The sequence below is a fragment of the Euprymna scolopes genome, chromosome 31 (assembly GCF_053919585.1).
Source record: "Euprymna scolopes isolate OS-2025 chromosome 31, ASM5391958v1, whole genome shotgun sequence".
In the NCBI taxonomy this organism is placed as follows: Eukaryota; Metazoa; Mollusca; class Cephalopoda; order Sepiida; family Sepiolidae; genus Euprymna; species Euprymna scolopes.
Window position 1 is genome coordinate 2,861,008 of NC_136512.1, and position 12,243 is coordinate 2,873,250.

The following is a 12,243-nucleotide window of genomic DNA, read 5'->3' on the forward strand; positions in this document are numbered from 1 at the left end:
TGTAAAGATTTTTTATTGGTATGAAAGCAATACAGAATAAGAAGATGGCTTAAAATCTGTTTTAATTCAGTCCTGAAAGTAGTTGAGGTTTCTCAGACGCATAAGCCACATGCAGTTCAGTTTGTGTCGCATGGTGAGACTGCGCGCACACACACACTCAGTCATCAGGGTAAAGTAATTGGCAGATGAGTGTCAAAACTGACATCACTGAAGATGAATAGTTGATCTCACACCTGCAAGAGAACAGGTTGATATAAACAAGTGAGACAACAGAGAGAGGAGAGTCAAAGAGCAAAGGTGAGCCATGAATCACATCGCTGCATTGTGTCGCTGAAATTCGCCCACTCCCTGCTTCTTTCTACTGACTGAATCGTGCAACACGGAGAAATAAATAAATGAGTGTTTTATATTTTTGCTAACAATTTTTTTATCACGAGTTCCTTTCTTTGCTGATGAGAAACTATTTGCTCAACCCAGCTACATCAGACTTGCAGCTCACAGTAACCCATTTCTGTGACATACATTTACATTTTCTTAAATTTTTTAACTAATTTTAATAAATTTGATCTCCGCTTCCATATTTGCATACTAATCTCCCGAAATGCCACCCATGGAATTGTTAGTAAAATCCACGATCTTTTCTGCAATTTCAGCCTTATTTGCTACAAAATAAACCACAATCTAACTCTAATCCTAACCCGACTTGTCCACGAATTCAGTCATGTATTCTCAAGTCTCCATTTTATCATTTTGATTATTTAAGGGGACGGCTCAACAAGAACTTTTTTACATTGGATTTGAAAGCTACCAGATTGTAATTAGCCAGGAAGCAGGCCAGTGGAACAGTGTGCCACAGGTGAATAGTTCTAGGAGAGAAGCTTTGTTCATGGAATCTACGTTTAGATTTATACATAGAGGAGGAAATTGTTGATAGTCATTGAAGATAACGCATGCCGAGCAGCTGGTATATCCTTAGCTTGAAGCTTTCAGCATATCTTTTGATGTCTTCCCCAGCTGCTCTACCAGTCCTTATTTATTGCTTAATCAACCAATCATATTCTTGCGAGATGTACTCATATTCTATGGATCAGAATCATTAATAAAATCATCCACAAATCTTTCTGGTAATTTTGTAGAAATAAACTTCAGTCTATGCCTGACTTGTCCACCAAGTTTTAATCATGAAATTCCAACAGTCTTTGTTTTATTGGCAATTAAATGTGCATCTGTGCGTTGTAAAAATGTCTAAAATTGTCAATACCTCTGACACCCCCGCCTCTTAGTGTAATACAGTGCATATGAGTGCGTGGGAAAATATCAGCAGCAGCGAAGAATAGCTGGCTTGCGAAGAGATTAGCAGCAGCAGCAGTCGAAAAACTCTATATGCAAATTAGGAAGTCTGAGCGAGAAGAGGAAGGCAAAAAAGGTTTAAAAAAATGCGACATGTGCTCAGGGAGAAGCAAAGTTGACTTCAAAGGAAATGCACATGTAAAATTGAGGACGAGAAATGTATGGCTGCGGCTGGCATGGGGTCGGAGAGAGAAAAAGTGTACACCAGGCGAGATGGACGATGGTGAGTGACCATTAAGTGATGCTGAAAGTAACGGCAATAAAAACGATGCGGATTTTTATTTCCTTTGTTTATAACTGCGACGTTATTGTTAGAATTGTCCTGATTTTTGCTGCGATGACCTTCTTCGGTTCGGGAATAATCTGTAAATTGTTTTGATTGACATCAGGTTCAAACAACAAGTTCTTGTTAGGTCGCCCCTAAATAATACATTTCTACCCCATTTACACCCCTATCAATATGTTGTTGTCTCATTGACTAGTGTACCCTCACTAACCCTTATCCTCGAGTGGCCATCAGGTCTTGATAAGCGGTGTAAAAAGAAAAAAGTACACTTATTTTGGGGATTAAATTTTTACTTTTATAATCAAATTCTACCCAATTTACACCATTAACGATTACAACACTATCATCTTACATTCATTAACTCTTATCCTCGATTGGCTTTCGGCTCTTGATAAGTGGTGACTCCCAAGTAAAAAAAAAAATAGCTCTTAAAGTTTGAGATTTCCAGGATCAAAATCATATATTAGACTTTGATCAAAATTAGAATAAGGATTCTAGAAATAAGGTTTAGTAGGATTATATATTGATTTTAATTTTTGTAAGTGGATATAAGTGGTGCAAAACTATTCTGTTTAGGGAATTAATTTTACTTGTCCTGGGACGGGTATTCTAGTTTTGTTTTTATATACGGAACAGAAAAAAAAAAAAATGAAATACGCATGAAAATGATGCCCTGGCATTTATAATTGGAAACCAATATTTTCCTGTTTAAACGAAGAATTATTTGCCGATATCCTCTCATATCATAAGCAGTAAATATATATTCCGTTCCATCATTTTTGAGAGATGTGAGATTCATTTTGGCAGCTCTGTTCTCTTGTCTGACACTGACCTATGGAATTTGAGATTGGAATTACTCTTAGACAACACTAGAGGGAAAAAAAGAACATCAACACTTGAAGAATCTGGATCAAGAAATATGAATCTTTATCTGGCCAAAGGTAAAGGATGGTTGTCAAAATGTTGATCTGACCTTTCTTGAAAGAAATATCAATTTCGCAAAATACAAGAATCAATGTCAAAATATCTGATGTGAGCAGCAAAGATGGACTCTTCCCTAACAAAGGTCAATACTAAGTGATATTCAAGGTCAAGGATGACACACTAGGAACATCACTATATAACGTTAGGTATTAGTATTTATTTGCTTTCCCACGAAAGCAAAATGTGACAAAAGGTCATTTTTAATGTGGGAGAAAACCAGCTCACCCCCCACAAAAAGAGGCATTCTGGAACTAGGCACAAATAAAGGGGAGAGCTTGGATGCCTACTAGACATTATCCTCGAGTGTCTAGGGTCTCTCTGTACAGGGGTTTGTCAGAACAATCTGGCATGAGGATGCTTTTTCAGTAGAAGTAAACCCTGACCAAATATTCAAAATCCCATAGTATTTGCAGCCCAAATAAGATATCCTCACTACGACTACCCCACAGCTTTTCCGAGGAATAGTGCACCTTCTCCAAGTGATATTACCTCAAGTAATAGCACGAAGCTGGATACTCCACCAGACTAGACAAATTCTTGTCCTGGAATCCAGTAAGACCATGAGACCAACATGAAAGATATACTACAACGTATAAAAATGATTAATTGGGGAGAGGAAAATTATGTTCTCAATTTCTTTACTAACTCAGTGCTTGAGAGATAAAGAACTTTAATGGAACATTCAAATATCTATGTATCTCATATAGAGTTCAAGTGTTAGCCCCAGGTCGTGGGCCCCTTGATTTCTGAGAACTTCGACTGAAGAACTCGGCACAAATAAAAATTGGCGTAGTATGGACAAATTTACTTAAGTGTAGCATCAGAACAGATATTACACTATGATCTTAGCCCGAAGGTATTCATATTACTCGGATTCTTTGGACTACTGTTCGCATTTTGAGTTTTATTTTCACAAGGTTTCAGTTGACTTAAGCTTCAACTTTCTTGAAGTGTATCGTGTTGAACTCGGGAATTTTTCTGTCAAACTCGGGAATCTGCACGGAATTTCGAATTTTTTATGTGTCTTTTCTCCTCTGCTAGCATTTTACGCATGCAGCCGTTGTTGTGTGGGCAGATTTAATGCAGACCAGCAGGGATACCTGGCATTGCTTGGGTCCACATGAAGTTCCGTCTGGACACACCTGCTCTACTAAGGATATTGAACACTTTTTCATTATATGTCAACTCCATCGTGGGCGACGTCGATACCCCCACAACAATTTAAAAAATAAAAGATACGGTAATCCTACTTAAAAAAACGGCGTAATCGCGTTGACATTGAATTTATTTTAATAATTTGAATGTTCTGAATTTTCAAATTCACAACATTCTCTGTTCATTGGGCCAATTACAGGTTCTATCCAGATCACCGAAGTTAAGCAACTTTGAGCCTGGCTAGTACCAGATGGGTGACCATTTGGGAATTCTAGGTGCTGTATGTGATCTCCGCTTATCTCGGCATTTGTTTCTAGTCGTCCTGTACATACACTTCACTTGCTACTGGTATTTAACAATGTCGACTCAGGAGAGGTGTGGTTGGAGATTGCGCACCTCCTGCCACGAAAATTTCACGCGCAAGCAACCCTTCATGGGTATCCATAGTCTGTCCTAGACTGAAGGAGCCTGTTTTCTTTTTTTTGTTTTTTTTTTTAATACTTAAAAAACGGTTAAAAATATGAAGATGTAATCTCCCCCCAAAAGATGTATGTGATAACCTCCTCACCAGATATTTCGGCAGAAAGGATACAAAGAGAAGAAGCTATTCTCCGAATATTGAACATGATTTGTTGTCTATGCTTTGGACCCCCCCCCCCACAATAAAAAATAAAATCAAAACAACTTTTCTTTCAATCAAAATAGCAGAAAATGCCTATGCGACCGAAAAAAAAAAATATGAGCCGTGATGGCTGAGCTCGAATGTGAAACGCAAAAGGGGAAAGAAGTCAAAAACCCGACGGACAAACGCTTTTGCCCACATGGCTATGAGCGTTTAAATAAGTTTTAGTTTAATATGCATGCATGACTTGCGAAAAAAAGAGACACGGACCATCCTTCCAAAAAGTGGTCCGGTTGACTGCCATAGAACAGATCTTTTTTTCTAATTTTCACATTTTATGCCTCCGGGGCATTATCCCTTAAGATGGTACCAGTTTTGACCAGGTCGGATGCGGATGACAAAAGTTTTAGCAGACATACAAACACATGCACAAACAGGTTCCCTGTATATAATAGATTGCTTGTGGATTTAGTCAGCAATTTTATTTCTAAATTAGTACATAATAACACTAATGATGAAACCCAGTCCATAATAACTTTTTCTAAATTTTAGATACTATTCATCCGGTGCAACACCGGTCAAGAATATACCAACTTTGTGGGTCTTTGTTTCGTTTTTTTTTTTACTTTTAGTTGGATATACAAATGCACATGTGTGAGCTTTTCACGTGGTCTTACACGACCTTGAACCTCTGATCGCGGCCCAGTTATGATCTGCACTCTGGTCGGCACAGTTATAATATGTCGACTGGGCAACCAGGTCTGCCAACCGTTAGTACGTCGCGTCACCCAGTGAGTTCTTCGTTAAGGCGTTGGGATTCTTCTCGGATGCTCGGTCCTCAAGGCCTGTTCTCCGTGGATCGTCTAGTTATTTTGGGTGTTCGTTGACGGATACGGTGTCACAAATGGCAAATCAAGAAATATCCACATATAGGGATCAACGCACATCAGCAACAAAACTCCGGAGGTTGGTTAATATAATATATATTTCGGAAATTCATAAAAGAAGTATTTACAGCATATACATATAGTTGACAATTAATTCAAGCAAGCAGTTAGTTCTACAACTGAGCTTCTGTTGTTGAAATACCTGGTCGGTATCGCGGACTTTGCGTAATTCTCGTTAAGTGATCGACACGTTATAAGCGTTGAGTTATCAGGCAATAAGCGAGGGGGAGAGAGAGGAGGGGTGATTCTGCTGAGACAGAACAACTTGACTTAGCTCTCTTTGACTCTGATTCCGGATTCTCTCTCTCTGACTTAATCTCTGATTTTTCATTTCTTTTATAATACAATTATGGAATGATAATGACACCCATGTGCGTCATCGACAAATCAAATTGCTTGATTATAATTCGACGGGGCCTTTTCTCATTGGTTGATTATACTTCGACAGGGCCCTTTTTCATTGGTCCATTTCCAGAATTGGATGGACTCCTCCTTTAATTAACGCCCAACTTACACGTTGTATTATTTAACTCCTCCCTGGCTTACTAATGGAATTTTTTCATATCCAGGAAAATTATTTTTCCTTTGACTTAAAGTAAATCACGCGATTTTATTTGTTTTAAAATTATCTATTGATCTCATTTTTCGCTTTGATAATTCAAAGGAATTTTAGTTTATCTTTGAATTAAGTTCTGGTTGTCGGCCATTCCATTATATCAGACATTTTGTTTACGTCAAAAGACCAAGAATGCATTTGTCGCTTTGAACTTATCGAACAACACATTTTCCCATCCGAGCAAAAATATTTCATAACTTCAATTTTCGTTCAACCTGATTCACCAAATGACAATTCTCGATACGTCATATTATTGTTTTGAAATTTCGGACAATTCATTTTTTTCCTATTCTTTGTTCTAAAACATAATTCCGAGTCACTGCGAGTGTTTCTCTCAGATCAAAAACAACCCGACTTTTTTCAACTTGTCAAACTCACAGATCAACCTTGGCTCATAGTTTTGCCAATTGCGGGTGTGAAATCCCCAACCCTCCGGCTCCTGCAAAACTATGATTTTGGCCATTTCAGATCAAACGCCTGTGTATTTTGGCTAAAATATTTATGCATTCTTTTTCGCTTTTGAAGATTTTGTGATTTAACCTCTCGCTACAAAGGCACTTTTGCCGCCGCCATCTCAACAACAGACTTAGCTCAGAATTTATTGACAAAAAAAAATTAATAATAATTTTTATTCCTTCAACACCCGATCATCGTCCGGGAACAAAAAATTACTTTTAACCAAAAGAAACGTCATATCAACCCTAGAGGTCTGATGCGGCCTCTCTTTAGTGTTACACATACGTACAGCCAGTTGGCCTTTATATAATAGAATACTGTTTTAAAGAGTTTCTTGCCAATTTCTGTGTCAGATTTAATGAATTGATTGTATTTATTTGCTTCCCCACTGAGCAAATAAGGCACAAGGCCGGTTTTTAATGTGGAGAGATAGGGGAAATGGGGACCAGCTCCCTGGGGAGTAGGGGAGCTGGATAGTGACAATTGGTATGAAGGGTTTCCCCTACATTGACCAAAAACTGATTGCTACAAGAGCAATGGTCTTATATGTGGGGTGGCCCCCACATCTAGTCTTTGAGATTCATGCCCAACCCCCTCAGGGACCGGGCGAGACTTCCCAGATGTAATGAAATGAGGTCAAATATTAATAGCAAACTTTTCACATTACAACATATTTATATCTGCGTTAGGCAACATTGATTAGTTTCTTATCTTTTATTTTTCTGCCATAATTTTAATCTTCATGTGAGGATCGATATTACTTTATAATTTTCTTTCTTGGCAGGCAAGCCGCTTTATTTGCGATATTAAGGTAATTGATCACGTAACGCTTATTTGGTTAAATGGAAGGTTTGGCTACAAATCATAATTCACGCCATTTGGCCAATTTGAACTACTGACCTATAAGATTCGAGACTCTTTTTTGGGCCCTGTCTAAGGGTGAGAAATTAGTGACAGTTGCAGCAGCCCAGATGCGGCAACAATACTCCATACATTGGTGAATTATAGTGAAGATATAAGTCCTGCACTATTGGTCAAGCTTTTGTCTCATCGCCGCAATGTGACATCCTTGTGTCTGGTTTAAAAGTAATTTTATGGAATGTGCTCTGATGAACTTAAGCAATTGTATCCACTCGACTTACCCCCACTAACCTGACAAGCAGCAAAATCCCACCTCTTCACTATAGAGATTTCCAGATGCCAGAAAGCCTTCCATTCTAATAGTTTTTTTTTCCATCAGACTGCTAGATATTGGAATTTCCTCCCTGTTTCTTGCTTCTCCAACTATACTAATTTGCAGCAGTTTGAATGTAATGCAAACAGACATCTCACTGCTGAACTCCCCACAGTCCTCTGACGTGATCCCAAATAGTAGCGCCTTACATTCCAAGTAACAATATGCCTTGTTTAGGTTGAAAAAATATAATTCATTTCATGAATATATACATATCTATCTATCTATCTATCTATTTCTCTCTCTCTATCTATCTATCTATCTATATATATATATATATATATATATATATATATATATAGTAATTTATAAAATATATATGGCGATTAAGCTACACTGAATATTCTGCGTTTCATCCACTCTAGGACTCTTCAGGCTTATGCGCGAAACGATGAACAACCACAGAATTCGCACATAAGCCTGAAGAGTCCTAGAGTGGATGAAACGCGGAATATTCAGTGTAGATTAATTGTCATATATATTTTATAACTTACTAACTAGCTCTACCTACATATTGAGCACTTTTGAAGTAAATACTTAAAGTTTACGCATAAATCTATACTTTCGTATATTAATTTATGTGAGTAAATTAAGTAGTTTTATATATATGATAGATATGTATATATTCATGAAATGAATTATGTATAAAATACATTCAAAATAAAAAAGCATATAAATTGCACCTCCAGAAATGTAGTTTATGCACTAAGATGTACAGCATGCAACAAATCCTACATAGGCGCCACCAAAAATTTCAGCAATAGAGTGGCTTTACATAAGAGCAACATCAAAATTGCAGATAACAGACGCCTCTATGTTTCAAAACACGTACACACATGCAGTAGAAATAGCTTCAAAATAATGCCAATCTTCCAAACAGACAATTATTTTTATTTACTTTCACAGGAAAAAAAAATTCATCACAAGATTCACTCCTGAACTAAACAGAGCTTAATATCAACACACAAAAACATGAAATGCAAGGCACTCGCATGCACGTACATATACACACCCACACATAAATCAGAACCGACACATTAAAACACACACACACAGACATAACACCCCTGTCTCTAATACAACACATTGAACAATACGAACCCTACTTAACCTCGAAACCAACAACACTAGGAAACACCTAGAACCATAGTGTAATATCTGTTCCAACACCTTGCTCCCCCCTCAGTAAGTGGAGGAGAAATCCTTCATGACTGAGATAACTATCATCCCTTCCATCATCCCTCCTCCCATACCTATACCCCTCCAAGTGGCCCCTCTCCTCTGGGGAACGAGATCTTCCCCACAATAAGAACTGATCCTGGGTCTGACTATACCCATATGGGGAGACAAATAAATAGAAACATTATAAAATCCCCTAGGTATATTTATAAATACACCTCTTTATCTAAACAAACATAATATTAAGAATACCCGAACATTTTAAGACTGAAACGAAAAATCACAATACTAAAATCTAAGAATTCAAAAAATAAATATCTAAATTGAATGAAAACACCTCTACCCTTATTTCAGAGGAACTGCCCCCCCTCCTACCACATACACACATTAGTAACGACCTTGAATCACAGTTACCTTCCTAAGGAAGCAAATAACTTTATAATACTATAAAACAGAACATACATTCTTCAAACCAATAAAAGAAAACACACACACACACACACACACAAATACACATCCTACCCTATGCACCCAGTTGATCAAGTACCAATGGGCCCCTCACTCCCACTCAAGTAAGAGTAAAAAAGGAAAAAAATGAGAAAAAACAAAGAAAGATAAATAGAAACACAAATAGAGAGAGAGAAACATAAGACATCAGTCCAGCCCAATGAACCAGTAATAAAAATTGGACATACGAATGAAAAGCAGAATCACTTACACATGTTTCCACCTCTCGGAAACATTTCAAATGTTCTTTTACATTTTAACACATCTTGATTATATTTGAAACATTTTAAATAATTTCTGAAGAGGACGCTTCACAGAACGGCTGAAACACCTTAAAAACGATTTCAATGATTTAAAAACAATGATCTAAACATAATTTTCAATGAAAAACCAAAACACGGAATAATAAAATAATGTTAAAAAATACACATTGTTGATGACCACCCCCTTATATATATATATATATATATATATATATATATATATATATATATATAATGCTCCCCATCTTGGGTTGAGCATTTCGGGAAGTGATATACAAATTGCCATTAGCCTATAAAGTGACGTTCTTTGTGTAAACAATTCGAGCGGAGGCATTTGGACGATGTCAAAACTAAACATTGTTAAATTCATTACCCACTCAGCAGCAGTCGTATAGTGTAATGGTGAGAAGCCTTGACTGTCATTTGGGCAATCAGGTTTCGATCATGGCTGGAGGCAGTTACCTGCCTAGCCGCACTAATGAGCTGTGAAACAGCGAAACAGTACTGTATGTGGATAACTATATATATATATATATATATATATAATCATATATTTTGTATGCCCTTCGAAATAACAGTATGGAACAACCAAACATTCTTGATATATCGGATTACTGATTTTTCCCCTGGATCACTACTCCTCCGACCTGGCAGTAATACCCCGGAAAATATTGAATGCATTCTGATATTGGACTGCCCAGGTTGCATGAAATTCCTTGTCCTATGACACTTATTCACGATTCAAATAACATTTTCAATAATTTGTGCTGAAAAGCAAAATAATGGTTTTTTTCATCGCTGAACATTTTGCTAATTGCATTTCATTTCCTCTGATGATAAAAGCCATTATTGAAAATCCATGGATTAAGAAAATAAACATAATTTCTCTATATTCCTTGTTTCAAACAATAAATTCTTAACTATATGTGTTTATATTTTGATTTACAGAATTTAACTTTAACCATTAAATGTGTGTGTATGTATATATATATATATATATATATATATATACACAAACACACATCTATCTCTCTATCTATTTATCTATATATATATATATATATATACACACACACATCTATCTATATCCATTCATGTGTAATCACCTTTTTCTTTACCATATTCTCCCTGCTTAACTTATTTTGTTTTCAAGTAAGATCTTTGACTTACTTGTTGTTTCATCAAATACTTCTGCATGCAAAATCCGATCCCGCATTTTGCTAATTCCTACCCTCTGATGAGAAGGAGAGTATTTCTTCGAAACTCCGCAGATTAAGGACTATCCATTCATTAAGTGTTTCCTTTTCAGATTAAATATGTTTTTAACTCATTTCAAAGTGTTTTTAAACATATTTTATTAACTGCTTGCTCATATATATATATATATATATATATATATATATATATATATATATATAATGTTTTTTGTTTTGGTTTTAGCGATATGTTTTGAATGAATTCAATTATTTACGAAAGTGCATTTTTACCTAAATGCGAGTTGGGAATAATTTTCCCTTTTAACCACTTTGGTACCCCCATTTTAAAAATAATATATATATATATATATATATATATATATATATATATATATAATGTATATATATGAGACAGTAAGAGTGGAAAATGAAGTCACAAAAACTATATATTTGTAAATATAGAATGATTCATTTATTTGATAAGGGTATATATACATTTAGTTAAGGGATAAAGGGGACTTTTTATACCAAGGTATTTCGAAGCCTAATGCTTCTCATCAGAAGAGTAGAGAAGATGCTAGGTAACATTTTCCTTTACTATTGTTTCTTATATAAGCTCCAATAAATTTGTTGAGCTTTATATCATCCCGATGAGTCTCCTCTTATAGAATTGAATTTACTCTCTTACTAGTGTCTGTAGGTATTTAATAATTATGATAGTAAAAAAAAAAAAAAAAAATTATGACAGCCCCTTTAAGAAATTCGTTTCTTATCGTTGAGCACTTTCAGTTGAATTAAAAGTCGGTCAACTTAGCTCTTATGCATAGATCATCGTATAACGATTAGATCACTCTCTGACTGACGTAAATGAACATTTAAAATTAAAAACCAGGCGCGTACGCAGACCTCACAATTTTAATGAATCATCATTATGCTAGATCAAACATATCCATTCCTGTGTCTCGATACATCTTCTATCATTATGTGATCAGTTTTCTATAATAGTCAACCATATAGGAGCCTATTCGTGACCAGACACACACACACACACATTCAGCTTTATATTATAGATATAGATATATACACACTCCTATGAATTTATTTTTTTTTTGTGTATTGATATTCATATCAAAAATCCCTTTTTTCTATTTATTTAAAAAGAAAATAAATTTCTTATATATGGGTCAAGGAATTGCATTCATCTGCAAAAGATCTAGCTAATTTGCATATAGGAGCCTATTTGTGACCAGGTATTTATTTGCTCCCCCACTGAGCAAATTAGGCACAAGGCCGATTTTTAATGTGAGGAGTGAAGGGGAAATGGTGACCAACTCCCCGGGGAGTAGGGGAGCTGGATAGTGACAATTGGTATGAAGGGTTGCCCCTACATTGACCAAGGTCTTATATGTGGGGTTGCTCCCACATATGGTCTTTGCTTGCAGTATGTA